This window comes from Dama dama, chromosome 18, assembly GCF_033118175.1.
Source record: "Dama dama isolate Ldn47 chromosome 18, ASM3311817v1, whole genome shotgun sequence".
In the NCBI taxonomy this organism is placed as follows: Eukaryota; Metazoa; Chordata; class Mammalia; order Artiodactyla; family Cervidae; genus Dama; species Dama dama.
The window spans coordinates 23,904,447-23,923,081 of record NC_083698.1 but is presented as its reverse complement, the minus strand read 5'-3'; the positions used below and the strand labels follow the sequence as shown (position 1 = coordinate 23,923,081).

Sequence of the window (18,635 nt, the reverse complement as noted above, 5' to 3'; positions counted from 1 at the left end):
TTCCCATACAGCCCCAGTGGAAAACATCAGCTATTCCCAAAGGAAGCTCTGCAACTGGGGTGACCCCTCTGTCCCATGCTGGGGTAAGGAGGCTGGGCCTTTATTCCTCCATGTAGAACAGTCATGTGATTCTGGTTGCCAGGGAATAAGGATGCTAGCAAGCAAGCAAGTGAAAGTTGCTCAGTCATGTTCAACTCTTTGTGACCTCATGGATTATACAGTCCATGGAATTCTCTAGGCCAGAATACTGGAGTGGGTAGCCTTTGCCATCTCCAGGGTATCTTCCCAATCCAGGGATCAAATCCAAGTCTCCCACATTGCCGGTGGATTCTTTACCAGCTAAGCCACAATGGAAGCCCCCCAAGGATGCTAGATTTGGCAAATAAAAACACACAATTCCCAGTTGAATTTGAACTTCAGATCAACAATGATTAGTTTTTTTAGTATAAGTGTATCCTATATAATATTTGGGACACACCTTTATGAAAAATTATTTCCTGTTGATCTGACATTCAAATTTAACTGGGTGCCCTTTGTTTTATCTAGCAACTCTTCCTGAGGGGGGAGCATGGTCATTTAGAAAAGGAAAGAATCTAGAGAGGCCTCTCGAAGAGGATGGTATCTGAGCAGGGCCCTGATTGGCAGGCTGGATTTGGACAGGCAGAGAGCACAGCAGGGAGTGCCCAGGGGTCCTGCACACTTGGGCCAGGCACACATTGCCTCAGTGGATTCCCAAAGAGGCTGACAGTTGAGGCAGGAATGTGGACAGAACTTCCAGAAGTAGAGGGGCAGCCTTTAAGAGGATCTAGGGGCACATTAGAGCATCCACCATAAACAACACATCACTTCCCACTGTGTGTCATTGGGAATTATTTGTAACTGAGAGTCAGGTTGGTGTGCATGGGCTTTTGCAAATTAAATCATATTTGGCAGGAGTAAAACAGAGAGGTTTTATGGTTCCTGTCACTCCAAAATAGAAAAAAAAAAAAAAAAGGATCCATTCAACTTGAGATTGGTGAAATGACATCCCCAAATCCAAGTCCTAGAAAAAGATAATCTCCTGGATGCTTAATATATAGTTTTATTATCAACAACCATGACTGACTTGAATTGACAACTGATTCTGTTATATAATAGTTTCAGGAAGAATTGCTACAGAGCATTGTTTATCAAATTAATGTTTTTAAATACATAAACATCTCTCCACATTTAAATTCTTTATGGAAAACGTCCTTATCTAGCAAGCTAACTTATTTGCTTATTTAAGTGTACATTTTGTGATCAGAATATATTGAAAGGTTCTGTCCCTTTCTGGGAGACTTACTAAGATGTCATGTGGCTCAGATGAACATATGGGTATCCTGCTTTAACTTTTTTCCAGGTGAAGATCTTTTAGGGCTATTAATCTATACATTTGGGGCCAACGCCATATTGTTGTTCAGTCACTCAGTTGTGTCCAACTGTCTTCAAACACATAAATGTCTCAATGTTAACATGGGCACTTAATCTCTTTCAGAGAAAAATCTTGGCTCTGGCTGGGGTTTATCTCTTGGCCTGTCTCTGCAAGTATCAAAGTTTATTTTCAGGAATACCTCATTTTTAGACTCCTTGTTCTAATTTCTAACTCAGCTTAGTTGAAATAAACCATATTGCTGTATCCTTCGTAAGAACATAGAAGAGCTATTTGCAACTGCTTTCAGGAAATATAACCCCAACTTGAAGCTTCATCATCAATTCTTATTTAAGAAGGATTGTCCAAAAACATGCAGTTGATTGATTGCTTTAGGTGTTTTGACATTCACATCTCGACTGCTGAAAGCTACATTCTCATGCCACATTATTTTCACTTCCATAAAATGGCTTTTACAAAATTGTGTTTTAATTTTACCCTCTGTTCATCTTGAAGAATATAATACAAAAGAGTTCTGTGAATTCTGCTAATAACAATGATATGTTGATAATAATAATGATAATACTCATTATTAGCTCTATGATGACAATTCATGAATTCACTCATTCAATAAATATATATTAAGCAAAAGAAAAGAATCTGCCTGCCAATTCAGAGGACATGGGTTTGGTCAGGGAAGATCACAAGTACTATGGGACAATTAAGCCCATGCACCACAATTACTAAAGCCTGCATGCTCTAGAGCCTTTGCTATATAACAGGAGAAACCACTGCAATGAGAAGCCCCTGCACCGCAACGGAGAGTAGCCCCACTCGCTGAAACTAGAGAAAGCTGCACAGAGCAACGAAGACCCAGAGCGGTCAACAAATAAATAAACTAAATACAAAGAAAAAAATCTTGAAAGGAGAAAGGAAATGAAACATTACATAAAGAAGGAAATGGCAACCCACTCCAGTGTTCTTGCCTGGAGAATCCCAGGGATGGGGTCGCACAGAGTCAGACACGACTGAAGTGACTTAGCAGTAGCAGTAGCAAAGGTTAAAAAAACTGAAATGACAGCAGACTTATTATCAGAAACCATGGAAGTCAGAAGGAAATGGACATCTTTCAAGGTAGAAAAGAAAACTATTAGTCAAGAATCCTATATCCAGTGAAGTGCCCTTCAACAATTAAGGAGAAATCAAGACTATCTCAGATAAAAGTAAAGTAAGAGAATTTGTTGCTGGTGGACTGACCTTCAAAGAATGGCTAAAGAAAGTTCTTCAAACAGAATTAAAATGATTTAAAAGAAAAAAGGGGATATTAGAACATCAGGAAGGAAAACAATAGCAAAAGTAAGAATATGGCTGAATGCAATAGACTTTTCTTTTAAACTGAGTTTTCTAAGTTACATCCGAAGGTTAAAACAAACATTACAGAACTCCTTGAAGTAATTCGCAATTTAAAGATAATTATTAAATTAATATAAGTAGGGAGGGGAGAATAAAGGGCTATAAAAGGAGATTAATGACTGGGTACAGACAAGGAGATCCCTCTGGGATTACAAAGGGGCAGCACAAGGGAGACTTTTCTGATAGGATATTTCTGATCTTGATTGCAGTAGCAATCACACAAACATATACACGTGATAAAAGTACACAGTACTATACTGCACACTATATGCCACGTCAATTTCCTGGTGTCGACACTGCACTGTAAGTAAGAAGATGTGACTACTGCGGGAAATGGGATGAAGGCTACACAGAGTCTCTGTACTTTCCTTGCAATTTCCCATAAATATGTAATTACTTCAAAATAAAACCTTGAAACAAAATAAAACTCTTAAAACTTTCCACTTAAAAGTTCCAGGTTCAGGAGGATTTATGCTGAGTTCTACCAAATATTTAAAACAGAAAAACAATACCAGTTGTTTGCAAAATTTTTCAAAAACAATAGAGAAGGGAATATGTTGATTCTTTTTTATGTTTTACTCTACGCCAACACTGAAAGGAACACAAAGTTACTAATCATTACATCTTATAAATATAGATACAAAAATTCTTTAAAATATATTAACAAATTGAATCCAACAATATATAAATATAATATATCATGACCAAGCGGAGTTCATACTAAGAATGCAAGGTTGGTTTACCATTTGAAATTCAGTGTCACATATTTAACAGAAGGAAAAACAAAACACTTAATGATCATCTCAATAGATGCAGAAAAAGGTATGTGAAAATTTTCAACACTCATTCCTTATGTAAAAAAATTCTCAGGGAACTAGTAATAAAAGAGTAGTTTCTTAATCTGATAAAAAGCCATCTATAAAAAATTTGTAGCTGACACTTTAATTGTGAAAGACTATATGTTCTACCTTAAAGAGCAAGGTAAACATATCTGCCTTCACTACAACCACGCAAACACAATAAAAAAGAAAAGGAAATAAAAAATTGAAAAGGAATAAGTAAAACTGTTTCTTCATAAATCAAATATTTATGTGGATAATTGAATTATCAACCAAAAAGCTACTAAAATTACTAAGTGAATTTGACAAGGTCACAAGGTTGTAATGCCAATAGCCAGAATCAACTGTATTTCCATATTCTAACAACAAATAATTGGAAAGTGGACTGATTTTTAAAAAGGTTTTTTTCAATGTGATCCACAAACATGATATATTTTATGTGTGTAACAAAATACATACAAGATCTGTATACTGAAAACTGAAACATGAGCAGGTAAACACATCAAGGTATTTTATATGATGGAATAATATTCATCAGTAACAATCACTCAGAGAAACTAAGGAAGACTTGAAGATACAGAGAGATGAACAATGTTTCTAGGTTAGAAGGTTCAATTTTTTTAAAAGCCAATCCTTTCCAAATTAATGCGTAGATTCAAGGCATTCTCAATCAAAATCCCCACAGGTTTGTTTTGATTTGAAGTTTTGCTTTTCTTTGTTTTTTGTATGTGTGAAAATTGACAACCTGGTGTTTATATGGAAAGGTAGTTTCTAGACAGGCCAAAACAACTTTGAAAAGAAATAAGATTTACAGTGCCTGATTTCAAGACACACCCACATCTATATGGTCAATTCATCTGTGACAAACATGCCAAATTCAACAGAGAAAGATTAGTCTTCAACAAATGATCCTGGAACAACTATGTAAAGAACATAAACCTCCACACTCCCCTCACACCAACTCAAAAATTAACTCAAAATCAGTTATGGACCTAAACATAAAAGTTAAACCTATATAATTTTTAGAATACAGACAAAATTTGCAATAATGAAGTAGACAAAAGATTTCTTAGAAAAAAATACAGAAAACACAAAAATTTAAATAGTAGATTAGAATATATAAAAATTAAAACCTAAGTATGACATAGGAAACTGAAAATGCAACTACCCACTGGAAATGGTATTTCCTCTGATGAAGAAGCTGTATTCAGAACATAAAACTACTCTTAACAACTCAGTATTAAGAACAACCTAATTTTTTAATGGAGAAAATATTTTAATAGACTTTTCACCAAAAAAGACACATAATCAAAAAAGTATATGAAAAGACATTTAACATAATTATTAGCAAAATGAAAAGTAAAAATACAATGAGACATCATTAAATATCCGTGGAACATCTAAAGTTAAAGATTCACAAGTGTTGACAAGCGTATGCAAACTAGTTCAACAATTTTGTAAAACAGTTTGGTAGTTTCTTACTAAGTTAAACACACTCTTATCCATTTAACTCTGCAATTCCACTTGCAGATATCTGTCCCAGAGAAATAAAAACATATCCATACCAAGCCCGATACTGGATACTCATAGCAGCTTTATTCACAATAACCCAAAACTAGAAACAACCCAAATGTTCAACAACAGATGAGCAGGTGAACACATCGAGGTATTCTATGTGATGGAATAATATTCAGCAATAACAAGGAGTGATTTGCTGATATACTCGAAAACATGGATGAATCTCAAAACCATGGTGGTTAGCAAAAGAATCTAATCTATACTGACAGAAAGCTGATTAGTAGCTGCCTGGGACTGGTGGTAGGAAATCAACTGCAAAAGGGCACAGGGAATTTTCCGGGCAGATGGAAATATTCTGTATCTTAATTCTGAGGGTGATTATATAAAATAATAGTGTCCTCAAACATCACTGAAGCATAACTTAAAATGAACACATTTGTTTGCAAATTTAGTCTCAATAAATATGCAAATATATACATGAATTTCCAAGGTTCAAATCATGTCACCTCCAGTTTAATAGCAACAATAAATCAGTCACCCATTGCTAACACTCATATTTGTCCCTCAAGTTTTCTGCCTCATACAGATAAAAGCCATTGCTATTTGGCAAGAGCTACTGATCAGACATTTCATCCTGTGTCCTGTGCACAGTAAGTTGACTCTGGGAACTTTTCTTGAGTCCTCTCGCCCATCTCCAACTTCAGTTATCATAAACCTGCCATTAGCAGATAAAGAGTGATGTAGCAGAAAGGAGCAGGAGGTATGGGTGTTGTATAGCACAGACTTAGATACTGGGGTCCTTCCTCTCCATTTGACGCCCATCCCTGTCATGGTCAGTTCAGTTCAGTTCAGTCGCTCAGTCGTGTCCGACTCTTTACGACCCCATGAATCACAGCATGCCAGGCCTCCCTGTCCATCACCAATTCCCGGAGTTTACTCAAACTCATGCCCATCGAGTCGGTGATGCCATCCAGCCATCTCATCCTCTGTCGTCCCTTTCTCCTCCTGCCCCCAATCCCTCCCAGCATCAGGGTCTTTTCCAATGAGTCAACTCTTCTCATGAGGGGGCCAAAGTATTGGAGTTTCAGCTTCAGCATCAGTCCTTCCAATGAACACCCAGGACTGATCTCCTTTAGGATGGACTGGTTGGATCTCCTTTCAGTCCAAGGGACTCTCAAGAGTCTTCTTCAACACCACAGTTCAAAAGCATCAATTCTTCTGCACTCAGCTTTCTTCACAGTCCAACTCTCACATCCATACATGACCACTGGAAAAACCATAGCTTTGACCAGACGAACCTTTGTTGGCAAAGTAATGTCTCTGCTTTTTAATATGCTATCTAGGTTGGTCATAACTTTCCTTCCAAGGAGTAAGCGTCTTTTAATTTCATGGCTGCAGCCACCATCCGCAGTGATTTTGGAGCCCAAAAATATAAAGTCTGACACTGTTTCCACTGTCTCCCCATCTATTTCCCATGAGGTGATGGGACCAGATGCCATGATCTTAGTTTTCTGAATGCTAAGCTTTAAGCCAACTTTTTCACTCTCTTCTTTCACTGTCATCAAGAGGCTTTTTAGTTCTTCTTCACTCTCTGCCATAAGGGTGGTGTCATCTGCATATCCGAGGTTACTGATATTTCTCCCGGCAATCTTGATTCCAACTTGTGCTTCTTCCAGTCCAGCATTTCTCATGATGTACTCTGCATATAAGTTAAATAAGCAGGGTGACAATATACAACCTTGATGTACCTCTTTTCCTATTTGGAACCAGTCTGTTGTTCCATGTCCAGTTCTAACTGTTGCTTCCTGACCTGCATACAGGTTTCTCAAGAGGCAGGTCAGGTGGTCTGGTATTCCCATCTCTTTCAGAATTTTCCACAGTTTATTGTGATCCACACAGTCGAAGGCTTTGGCATAGTCAATAAAGCAGAAATAGATATTTTTCTGGAACTCTCTTGCTTTTTCAATGATCCAGCGGATATTGGCAATTTGATCTCTGGTTCCTCTGCCTTTTCTAAAACCAGCTTGAATATCTGGAAGTTCTCGGTTCACGTATTGCTGAAGCCTGGCTTGGACAATTTTGAGCATTACCTTACTAGCGTGTGAGATTAGTGCAATTGTGCGGTAGTTTGAGCATTCTTTGGCATTGCCTTTCTTAGGGATTGGAATGAAAACTGACCTTTTCCAGTCCTGTGGCCACTGCTGAGTTTTCCAAATTTGCTGGAATGTTGAGCGCAGCACTTTCACAGCATCATCCTTCAGGATTTGAAATAGCTCAACTGGAATTCCATCACATCCACTAGCTTTGTTCGTAGTGATGCTTTCTAAGGCCCACTTGACTTCACATTCCAGGATGTCTGACTCTAGGTGAGTGATCACACCATTGTGGTTATCTGGGTCATGAAGATCTTTTTTATACAGTTCTGTATATTCTTGCCACCTCTTCTTAATATCTTCTGCTTCTGTTAGGTCCATACCATTTCTGTCCTTTATCAAACCCATCTTTGCGTGAAATGTTCCCTTGATATCTCTAATTTTCTTGAAGAGATCTCTAGTCTTTCCCATTCTGTTGTTTTCCTCTATGTCTTTGCATTAATCGCTGAGGAAGGCTTTCTTATCTCTCCTGGCTATTCTTTGGAACTCTGCATTCAAATGCGAATATCTTTCCTTTTCTCCTTTGCTTTTCGCTTCTCTTCTTTTCACAGCTATTTGTAAGGCCTCCTCAGACAGCCATTTTGCCTTTTTGCATTAATTTTCCATGGGGATGGTTTTGATCCCTGTCTCCTGTACAATGTCACAAACCTCGGTCCATAGTTTATCAGGCTCTCTGTCTATCAAATTTGGCCCGTCATGTTAATTTATGCCAACTCTTTCCCCTTGTTTCTCTCTCTGTTGATTCAATAAACCATGTAATCTGAGAATCTGAATTTGGTCAGTGAGACTTTTCATATTCTGACCTCTAAAACAGATTACTGGTAGCACGCTCTGAGTTACCATTAGCATCAAGGCACTTTCACATCATGACAAGAGTACCAGCAACTTACACTGTGAAATTTATAAATGTACAATGGGATCAACCTTATGAAATGGAATTGTCAAGACCCTGGAACAAACAGCATACATGTATCAATGAAATTTAGAGCAAAACACTTCAGTGAAAGTGGGTAAAGAATGCTAAATGGCGGGATTAAAAGTAATTTCACATAAAGAGAAAAAAATACACTTATTGTGACATCAAAAGGTGTGCACGTGGGTGAGACAAGGTCCCCAAACACCATGATAATCATTAACTCTAAGAGTCATGCTGTCACAGTTGAGGCTCATACTTTTTAAATTGTATGACACATCCGTATTTTGGCACTGAACATAAATGTTGAAACATGTTGGCAGAGGCAGTGTGAGACATATAGAGAGAAGTCCCTCCTCCCTTTTATGGGAAATTATGTTTTAAGTCATGCTAATATAAAGATTAATGGAAACTGGCTATTTTAGCTGTGACTTTGATTGTGAATCATCAAGATAATGATACAAGTGCCAGAAGAACAGCTTCAGTAATCAGATTCCACACAATATTAAAATCACTAGTCTATGTCATACATTCATTTCTTTCCCAACGTATATGTGTGTGGGAGGGGACTTGATAATGAGCAATGACAACAAGGCCTATTTATCAGCTCAGGGAAGAGGTGTTTCAACGAGTTAACAACTGAAGTACTATATGAGTACCTACTAGTTAAGTATCAGCTTTGAGCATATGTATATATATATACACATTATATTTTATTTGTGTGTGTATATACACATATACATACACATTAGATTTATCAGTGCCTATGGAAGGTCCATCTGGTCAAGGCTATGGTTTTTCCAGTGGTCATGTATGGATGTGAGAGTTGGACTGTGAAGAAAGCTGAGCACCGAAAAATTGATGCTTTTGAACTGTGGTGTTGGAGAAGACTCTTGAGAGTCTCTTGGACTGCAAGGAGATCCAACCAGTCCACCCTGAAGGAGATAAGTCCTGGGTGTTCATTGGAAGGACTGATGCTGAAGCTGAAACTCCAATACTTTGGCCACCTCATGCAAAGAGTTGACTCATTGGAAAAGACCCTGATGCTGGGAGGGATTGGGGGCAGGAGGAGAAAGGGACGACAGAGGGTGAGATGGCTGGATGGCATCACCAACTCGATGGACATGGGTTTGAATAAACTCTGGGAGTTTGTGATAGACAAGGAGGCCTGGAGTGCTGCAGTTCATGGGGTCGGAAAGAGTCGGACACGACTGGGCGACTGAACTGAACTGATGGCGTTTCAATTGCTAAATACTCTAAATCTATTCCAACAGTGTGTGCCAATTCATATAAATGGGAAAATACATTTAACACATCTTTTGGGAGGATGGACAGCTCACTATGTACTCTAAGAATAAAAGCAAACTAGGTGGGCACCATGCTCTCCAACTGTTTGCATATATTTTGTTTAAATTAACACATGTGAACACACCTGGTAACTACACTTCACACCCAAATGTCAGTAATGTGGAAGAAACACAATAACCACTTCTTTCCAAGTATGAAACAAATTTCTAATTTAAACTCACTGAATCTGTTGGTTCTTCACATTTTTATGAAGCAAATAGACTTAGGAAACATCTGGTAAATTCTATCATTTTAAAAATATTTAAAGTTTAAGCTTAAATTCATCAGAGCTAAACTCTCCATGAACTAATCTGTGAAAATCTCATTTGTAACCTTTTGGGATCATTTCACTTTAAAAACCCTTGGAGGCCTCTATCAGTTTTCACATTTTTAGGGGAAGAAATAGCAAGATATGACAAGTAGTTATTTGTTGTTTCTAATCAACATTTAGGAAAATGGATGCTGTTGCCATACATGTATCAAGATGTTCCCTTTCACCAAGGCAATGTGGATGTGTAGGGTCTTGTCCAGGCACTTCCTATCACAAAGTAAACGTGTATTTTTCTCCCTGCAAGTTCAAGGTCCACTTCACTGCTCATTTGCATGCTCTGTTTTTCTTTGATTGTAGTGACACCTAACGTCGGAATCAGAGAGTACCTTCAGCTCAGCCCAAGCTTCCCAACTCACAGGGCTCTTCAGATTACAACCTCACCTTTTCCGTAGACGGGTTTTGCTAGAATAATCTGTGGGGCCATGAAAAACATGACTAAAACTGAGTTAAACTTGTTTAAAATGAAAGTACAATTGTATGTGAAACTCTAAGAATCACACATCCTCAAAATGGGCCCTTTCTTAAGGGAAGCCTCCCTTTTACAAAAGTGTACATTTTTGGAAAATACCTAAAACATGACGTCAGTTCATCCTATTGGTAAAGCATGCTCTTACTTATTTACTGGGCTTAGTGGGCTCATGTGAATAATAGTTATAATAATAAGGGAACTAATACTAACAGGGAAGTCATCAAATATCATTTTAAAATATTTATTTTTTCTTCCCTCTCCCCCCCCCAAAAAAAGCACCTCTCATTGACATATATACACTGCCATGGATAAAACAGACGGCTAGTGGGAAGCTGCTATACAACACAGGGACCTCAGCTCAGTGCTCTGGGATGACCTAGGCGGGTGAGCTTGTTGGGGTGGGAGGGAGGCTCAAGAGGAAGGGCATCTGTGTATACAGATAGCTTATAGATTCACATTGTCGTATAGCCAAAAAAAGGAAAAAACTAACAACATTGTAAAGCAATTATATTCCAAATTAAAATAAATTTTAAAAAAATAAGAAAAAGAAAGCAACTCTCTATACTGTCTTATTTATAGTAACCATAAGAAAGTCTGATAGCCACATGTTTGGAAAGATACTATCTATTTTTCTGTCCCTTTTCATCTTTTCTCTAATTTTCATAACTCGGTAGGATTAACATTATCATTATTTCTATTTACATTAATAATTCGTTTAGCTACTAATCAAGTACATGAACTCAGACATCAGGTCCCTAGGAGCATAAGGACAACTAGAGGCTGTTCAGGAGAGGACAAATGGCCCATGATCACTGATCCTTAAATGACTCCTCTAAGTAATATATTAAACCATGACAACTGTTCAAGGAAATGATGACAATATTAGAGGACACATTATAAAATACATGATTAAAAATCAAAAAAAGAAGATTCCACTTTCAAGGTCTTGCTTTCCCTCCATTAGCACTGGAGAACCAGTTCCCCATTCTGCCCCCTCATGGGATCCCTCTTCCAAGCTGTTAGAACCAACCTCTCCCTCGGTAGGACTCCCACTCTTCACCTCCATGTATGATGCCTCCCTGAGTGGGAAAAACACAATCTGTATTCAAAAGATCTAAGTTTGAAACCAGGCTCTGTCACTGTGAGCTTGGGCAAGTCACTGAATCTATCATGGGCTCAACTTAAGTGCAATAAACGGTAGTTTTTGGCCCAAGATGGCAACCTAGTAAGTCCACATTCTTCTAAACTCTCCTTTGAATGGAGTAGGGAAAAAACTATACCTCCTTGTAAACCAGCGGTCCCCAGTCTTTTTGACACCAGGGACCAGTTTCGTGGAAGACAATTTTTCCATGGAGCAGCATAAGGGAGTATGATCTTAGGATGATTCAAGTGCATTACATTTATTGTGTATGCATGCTAAGTCATTTCAGTCATGTCCGACTCTTTGCGACCCAATGGACCATAACCCACCAGGTTCCTGTGTCCATAGGATTCTCCAGGCTAGAATACTGGAGTGGGTTGCTGTGCCCTCCTCCAGGGGATCTTCACAACGCAGGGAAGGAACCTGCATCTGTTATGTCTACCTACACTGGCAGGCAGGTTCTTTACCACTAACACCACCTGGGAAGTCCACATTTATTGTACACCTTACTTCTATCTTCATTATACCAGCTCCACTTCAGACCATCAGGCATTAGATCTCAGAAGTTGAGGGCCTCTGTTACAAACTATAGAAAGGCATGCTTACTCAAACTGAAAATTCAAAGAATCTAAGGTAATACAGGCAGGATCAGAGTGACCAAGGACTGGCATGCCCATAACCTAAAATATATAAAGCAAAGCTTTCAGGGGCAAAAGGGAAGGGACTCCTCCAGCAGTTCTGCAGTGGGGCCTAAAAATAAGGCTAAGTCACAGGATGGTGGATGGGAGCAAATTTCAACTTTGCTGGAGTTTCTAGGAAGTGCAATAAAATATGGAGTCTTCATAGAGTGGGGGGCCACAAAGGCACTCACAGTATAAATTAGGCAAGACACTGACTTAGGAAAGTGAAGTCATTCCCAGGGTTTAGTATCTGGCTGGACACACCTCTGCAAAGGCATCTTGGCTTGTATACACAGCAACAAGATTTGCAGTCATAAACAGAACACTTTGAAAACAGAAAGGAGGTTAATAATTGAAAAGTATGACTGCTAACTTTTTAACTGTAATAGAAGCAATAAATAATAAATTGAATACGACAGGAATCAAATCAACAAGTTAGAAAACAATCTTGAGAAATTCAGGCCTCCGAGGAAGAGGCTAAAGAGATGAAAATCATCAAGGACATATGGATAACAGTATCTGAAATTTAATATATGCAAATCAAGTTTTCCAGAAAGAAAAATGTAAACAGAATGAAAACCAATATCCAGCCACAGAGCAAGAGAAAACACTTCTAGGAACTCAATGGAGACTTAGGTATTGACATTAAACAAATTTATCGAGTCCTCAGCAAAATTAGGGAGTAGAAATTTATAATACTCTTTTTTTTTTTTTCAATTTTAAGAATAAGCAAAAGACTCCCACAAGTATCTGGACAGAAAAATAAAGTCAGACAGTACAGATCAGACTGGCCCCAAATCTTTCCTCTACACTAAACAAGCAGAACATTAAACAGCTGCATCTAGAATTTACTGAACCACCAATAACTCAACATCCAAGCAAGCTCTCATCACCTTCAGAGTAACAGACATTCTAGATTTACACAGATCAGTAAATATCACCCACATACCATCGCTCTCAGATACCACAAAACAAAGAATTCTGATGAGAAAGATATGACAAAAGAGAAATGTCATAAGAAACTAAACCAATACAACTAAATGTCAAAAATGGCCAAAAGTTTTACTCTAAAACAAATAAATGCTAAATAATTTTATCAACTAGGATGCTGTTGACTAAAAGTAACAGGAAACTGACTCAGCTATTTTAAACAATAAGATAAATATATATTTAGAATGAGCCCTAAATTTTAATGGCTCCAAACTGGTTAAGATGGTGATGATGATGTTTAAACACACACACTTTCCATCTCTATCAGGCTCTTTAAAGATACAGCCACTTTGTCCTCCTTAACCACCCTGATACCAAGTTGGCTGCTGCATTCCGTGCATTACATCCAAATGTAACTATATACAGTGAAAAAAGGAGACATCTTCGTTACATTTATTCATTATCATTAATAAGAAAAAAAAAAAACTTTCCCTAGACTTCCCCTCCTAGTTCTCTGGCCAGAATCATATCACAAGTTTATGCTAAAACCAAGGCTGGTTGAGAATGGGACCACCATGACTGGATTAAAACAAACCTGGAGTTCTCAGCGTCAGCACTTTTGCCATTTGGGGCTGGATAGGTCTTTGCTGTGAGAGCCATCGTGTGCATTACAGGGTATTTCAAATCATCTTTGGCGGTTACTCACTAGATATCAGCAGCTCCCTCTCTCAGTTCAGTCACTCAGTCGTGTCCGACTCTTTGCGACCCTATGGACTGCAGCATGCTAGGCCTTCCTGTCCATCACCAACTCCCGGAGCTTGCTCACAAACTCATGTCCATTGAGTCAGTGATGCCATCCAACCATCTCATCCTCTGTCGTCCCCTTCTCCTCCTGCCCTCAATCTTTCCCAGCATCAGGGTCTTTTCCAATGAGTCAACTCTTCTCATGAGGTGGCCAAAGTATTGGAGTTTCAATATCAGTCCTTCCAATGAATATTCAGGACTGATTTCCTTTAGGATGGACTGGTTGGATCTCCTTTCAGTCCAAGGGACTCTCAAGATTCTTCTCCAAGACACATTCCAAAAGTATCAATTCTTCAGTGCTCAGCTTTCTTTATGGTCCAACTCTCACATCCATACATGACTACTGGAAAAACCACAGCTCTGACCAAATGGACTTTTGTCTGCAAAGTAACGTCTCTGCTTTTTAATATGCTGTCTAGGTTACTCATAGGTTACTCATGTCATAGGTTCCTCCAAGGAGGAAGCGTCTTCTAATTTCATGGCTGCAGTCACCATCTGCAGTGGTTTTGGAGCCCAAGAAAATAAAGTCTGTCACTGTTTCCATTGTTTTCCTATCTATTTGCCATGAAGTGATGGGACCAGACGCCATGATCTTAGTTTTTTGAATGTTGAGTTTTAAATCAACTTTTTCACTCTCCTCTTTCACTTTCATCATTAGTACCTCTTCACTTTCTGCCATAAGGGTGGTGTCGTCTGCATATCTGAGGTTACTGATATTTCTCCCACAATCTTAATTCCAGCTTGTGCTCTTGCCTCTTCAATAGTCTTGCCTTGAGAACCCCATGAACAGTATGAAAAGGCACCCTCTCTAGTTGTGTCAATGAAAAATGTCTCTAGGCAGTGCCAATGGTTTAAAGTCACAGGAATAGAGTAATCAAGATTTCCCTTTGGGGCTACTTGTAAAGTCTACTCCTCCTAAATATATGGCCGCACAGAGACAAGGGAATATATGAACTAAACAAGTTTCTTTCAGAAACGAGAATTGTATTAGAGAAAATAATCTTAAGTAAGCAGTTAACAGTATTTAGTTCAGTAATCCTGCAAAAGGGATATGTGTGTTAGTCACTCAGTCACATTCAACTCTTTGGGACCCCATGGACTATAGCCCACCAGGCTTCTCTGTCCATGGAATTCTCCAGGCAAGAATACTGGAATGGGTAGCCATTCCCTTCTCCAGGGATCAAACCTGGGTCTCCTGCATTGCAGGCAGATTCTTTACCATCTTAAAATCTTGTATTATCTGAAACAAAATGGAGGAAAGATGAACGAAGAGCTTTAGCAGGGCTGAGGATGCTAGGCCAGTGTTTACTCATCAAGCACACAAAACATCAGTCCCTATTAGAAGAACTATAATATGCAATTTACTTGACTTAAAGAAATGTCTTTGAATATTAATTTTCATTGTGGATCTGTATGTACAATATTTAGCCCTAAGAACCGTGACCAAGAACAGGCTGTGTGAAGGGGAAGATCAGCTGTATCCTTTTCAGGGAACACGCCTCAATTAATTCCTTGTGAAATTATACTCAAAGATGTATAATTCCCCTAGAAACCTAATTTATTCCTTGTCTTGGTGCTTTCACAACTGCAGTTTATAAATATAATTTAGTTTTTACAGATTAAACCATAAGCTGTGAAACTCTTATTTATCTTATTACAAACATTATATTTGCTGTCTTAAGACCCTTTGTCCTCTAATCTCATGATAATAAGGTCATATCTGCACTTTCTCCAGCTTTTCAAATGAAGCCAGCTCTCCTAATATGATCCAAGAGCCCTGCCCCCATCTACCCCAGACCCATCTGTTACTTCTCTCCTTCCCTGGGTCTGTGACTCACTCACTCCTCTTCCGCCCACTCTCTGTATCCGTTCTTCATTCATTTGAAAACTCTTCTTAGATTCCTCTGAAGTCGTGCCATGGCTGCCTCCCAATTCCGCACGTTCCACTTTAACTTCATCCACAGTTTCCAAAACAGGTTCTCTCCAAACTGGGGACCCAAGTGGCCAGTCTAGGTCTCAGATCTCCCTCCATCAGAGGAAAAATGTGTTGTCTCTTTGTAGGCAGAGGAACATTTTTACAGATGGAAGGAAAAAGGTTGCCTTCAAAGGTTACAGGTAAGAGCCTAACTGAAGGCCTGAATTGTAGTGCAAAAGCCACCTTTGTAATTTTAATCTTATGTAGCCCACAGGACAAGTACTAAAGAATAAATCCCATTTATAGCCTTACTGTGAAAACACTGCATGTTTATCAAGTGTTTAATTGTAGCAGCCTCAAAGTTCAGAGCCTTGAGATACTTAATGGAAATGAAAGGGGTATTGTTTTGCATTGGGAAATGTAACTGCTCCTGACAGAACAAGAATCTGCAGACACCAAACATGAGAAGCTCATAAACACACTATGCTTTTAAATGTCTGACATAAATTAACATGGCTCAATAACAAATTCTGGAGATGCCTATTCCTTTAAAGCAAAGGTGCTTTGTTCTAGAAATCAGTATTTTTAAAATAAATATTTGCCTCTACAGGATTTAGAACATAAAGACATATAAACATTTTCCACAATAGATTCTTTTCTCTGAAACTGAATGGTTTAAAAACTTCCTCTTCTTATATGGCACAATATTCAGTATTATTAAATGAAAAAGAGAGAATTAGAAATATTGATAGAATGGCAATATTTGTTCTAAAACGTATATATACACAAAGATGATAGATATGTAATACATGGAATGGGGACACGCTTGAATATTGAGAAAATATTTCTAAAAAAAAGCTGAAGAAGCCAATAATAATTATTGCCCTAAGAAGATGGAAAATGGAGACCTACTTCCGACTGTCAATGTATTTGTACTATTTATTTTTTATATATTCTCAGGGAAAGACAATTGAAACACAGAGAGACAGACACACAAATGCATGTGCGCACACACATAAAATGGACAGATATTCCTAATCCTAAATTCAATTTATGATTTATGTAACCTATTAATCTTGTAAAAATATGGGTCACTGCCCTTAAAAGAATTAACAAGGGTAGACTCTCTTGACTGATTAAAAGTCTTTTAATTAGATAAATTTAAATAGTATTCCCAAATGGAATGAAATGGTGAAGAAATGACTTGAAACAAAAACTAAAAGAAGGTATTTGAGATTTTTCAACAAAACTAAATTATAAGATTAAAAATATCATGTGCCATTGAAGTAAATTTTCTCAAATTTAACAGATAACCAAGCAACTACAGAAAGAATTATTTTCTTAAAAAAAGTATGATCTACAGAGATGTAGCAGTTGAAGCTGATGACAATCCTAAATATACTAATCATACGGGCAACTTTGAAGATGATTGCAGGCAATTTTATGAAAAAATACAAGATCACACTGAAAAATAAAGACCAATAATACCAGAAAAACCTTCAGAGAAACACCAACCACCTGGTATATGAGACAAGCATACTTAAGAAACTGATCAATGTTTATTAAAGAATTTTTTAAATTTTTGCTACAATGTACATATATTTTAAGTATTTTTACTTTAGAGGAAAATCTTCAATAGAACTATTTGTGATCTACTGTACAATAAAACCAATTTTGGCTGACATGTGTATGTTTCAAAATATCATCTAAAATTGCCTAATTCCAATGACCTTTATTACCTCCTTTTACTCTCAACGTTGTCCTAGTTTACAAGATATACTACATGGTCACACTAGTAGGAAAGAAAAAAATGACACTGATCAGCTCAGACACCTTGGGACCTCATTTCATTACTCCTCAAGTAGCTGACTTTCTTATTCTCACTATCTATTAAAACAGGTAATCTCTGAGGCATTTAACAGGGATGTCCTCAGAATGTTCTAAGATTTTTCGATAAACCACTACCAGTCAAGAACAAGGTGAAAGCTCTCCCATTCTAAGAGGAAACCTTAAGGATGACTGCCCAGCTGTTTCTCAGCTTGTAAGTACTGGATGTAAAATGAACACTATACCTCCAGTTTCTGAATCTTCAGCAGGAAGGATTCTATTTCAGTAGCATGTTCCAAGGAAGGTTCCCTTTGAGGATTCTATAAAAGAAAGAAAGTACAATTAAACAAATACAGGAATCAGAAGTATACTAAAAGAATAATAAAACCTGGCTACGTGGGGTTTCTCTTAGCATCACAAGGAAAATTTAGCAGGAAAACTATAAACTTACTATACAAAAGGAATACATTTACCATATAAATTTACTATCTCATATACATACGTCTTCATAGAACAAAACTGAACATTCCTGCCTTGAAGAGACATGATGTAGGAACAATGGCTACTTTCTTAACATGATAAAATCAAGCCAGTACTATATCCAAAGTTAAAATACTAGAAAGATACTCTTTAATGTCAGAAGATAACCACCACCTCCACTCTTTAGCAGTACATTTACTAATATAATGAATAATCAAAAAAAAAAGAGAGAGAAAGACAGGGAGGGAGGAAGGAAGACAAAACTTTGTTGATCAACCACCTAGATTAAAGATCAGCCAACTTTTTCTACAAAAGACCTGAGAGTAAATATGTTAAGACTTCACAGGTCATACAGTCCCTGTTTCAGCACCGCACTTCTTCGTTAGAATGCAAAAGTAACCGGAGACAATAGCAAGGCAATGGACATGGTTGTGCTTCATCCAGTCATTTCCATTTATAGACACTGTCATTTGAATTTCATACAA

At 37.8% G+C, this 18,635-nt stretch overlaps 1 long non-coding RNA gene across 1 annotated transcript in view; it reads right to left on the bottom strand.

The window, feature by feature from the left end:
• Positions 1–18,635, bottom strand: part of LOC133072126 (uncharacterized) — a 130,146-nt gene that overhangs the window by 42,503 nt on the left and 69,008 nt on the right. The window contains exon 3 of the long non-coding RNA XR_009696638.1: positions 17,916–17,990. This is a non-coding gene — a long non-coding RNA (uncharacterized LOC133072126). The remainder of the gene's footprint in view (positions 1–17,915; positions 17,991–18,635) is intronic.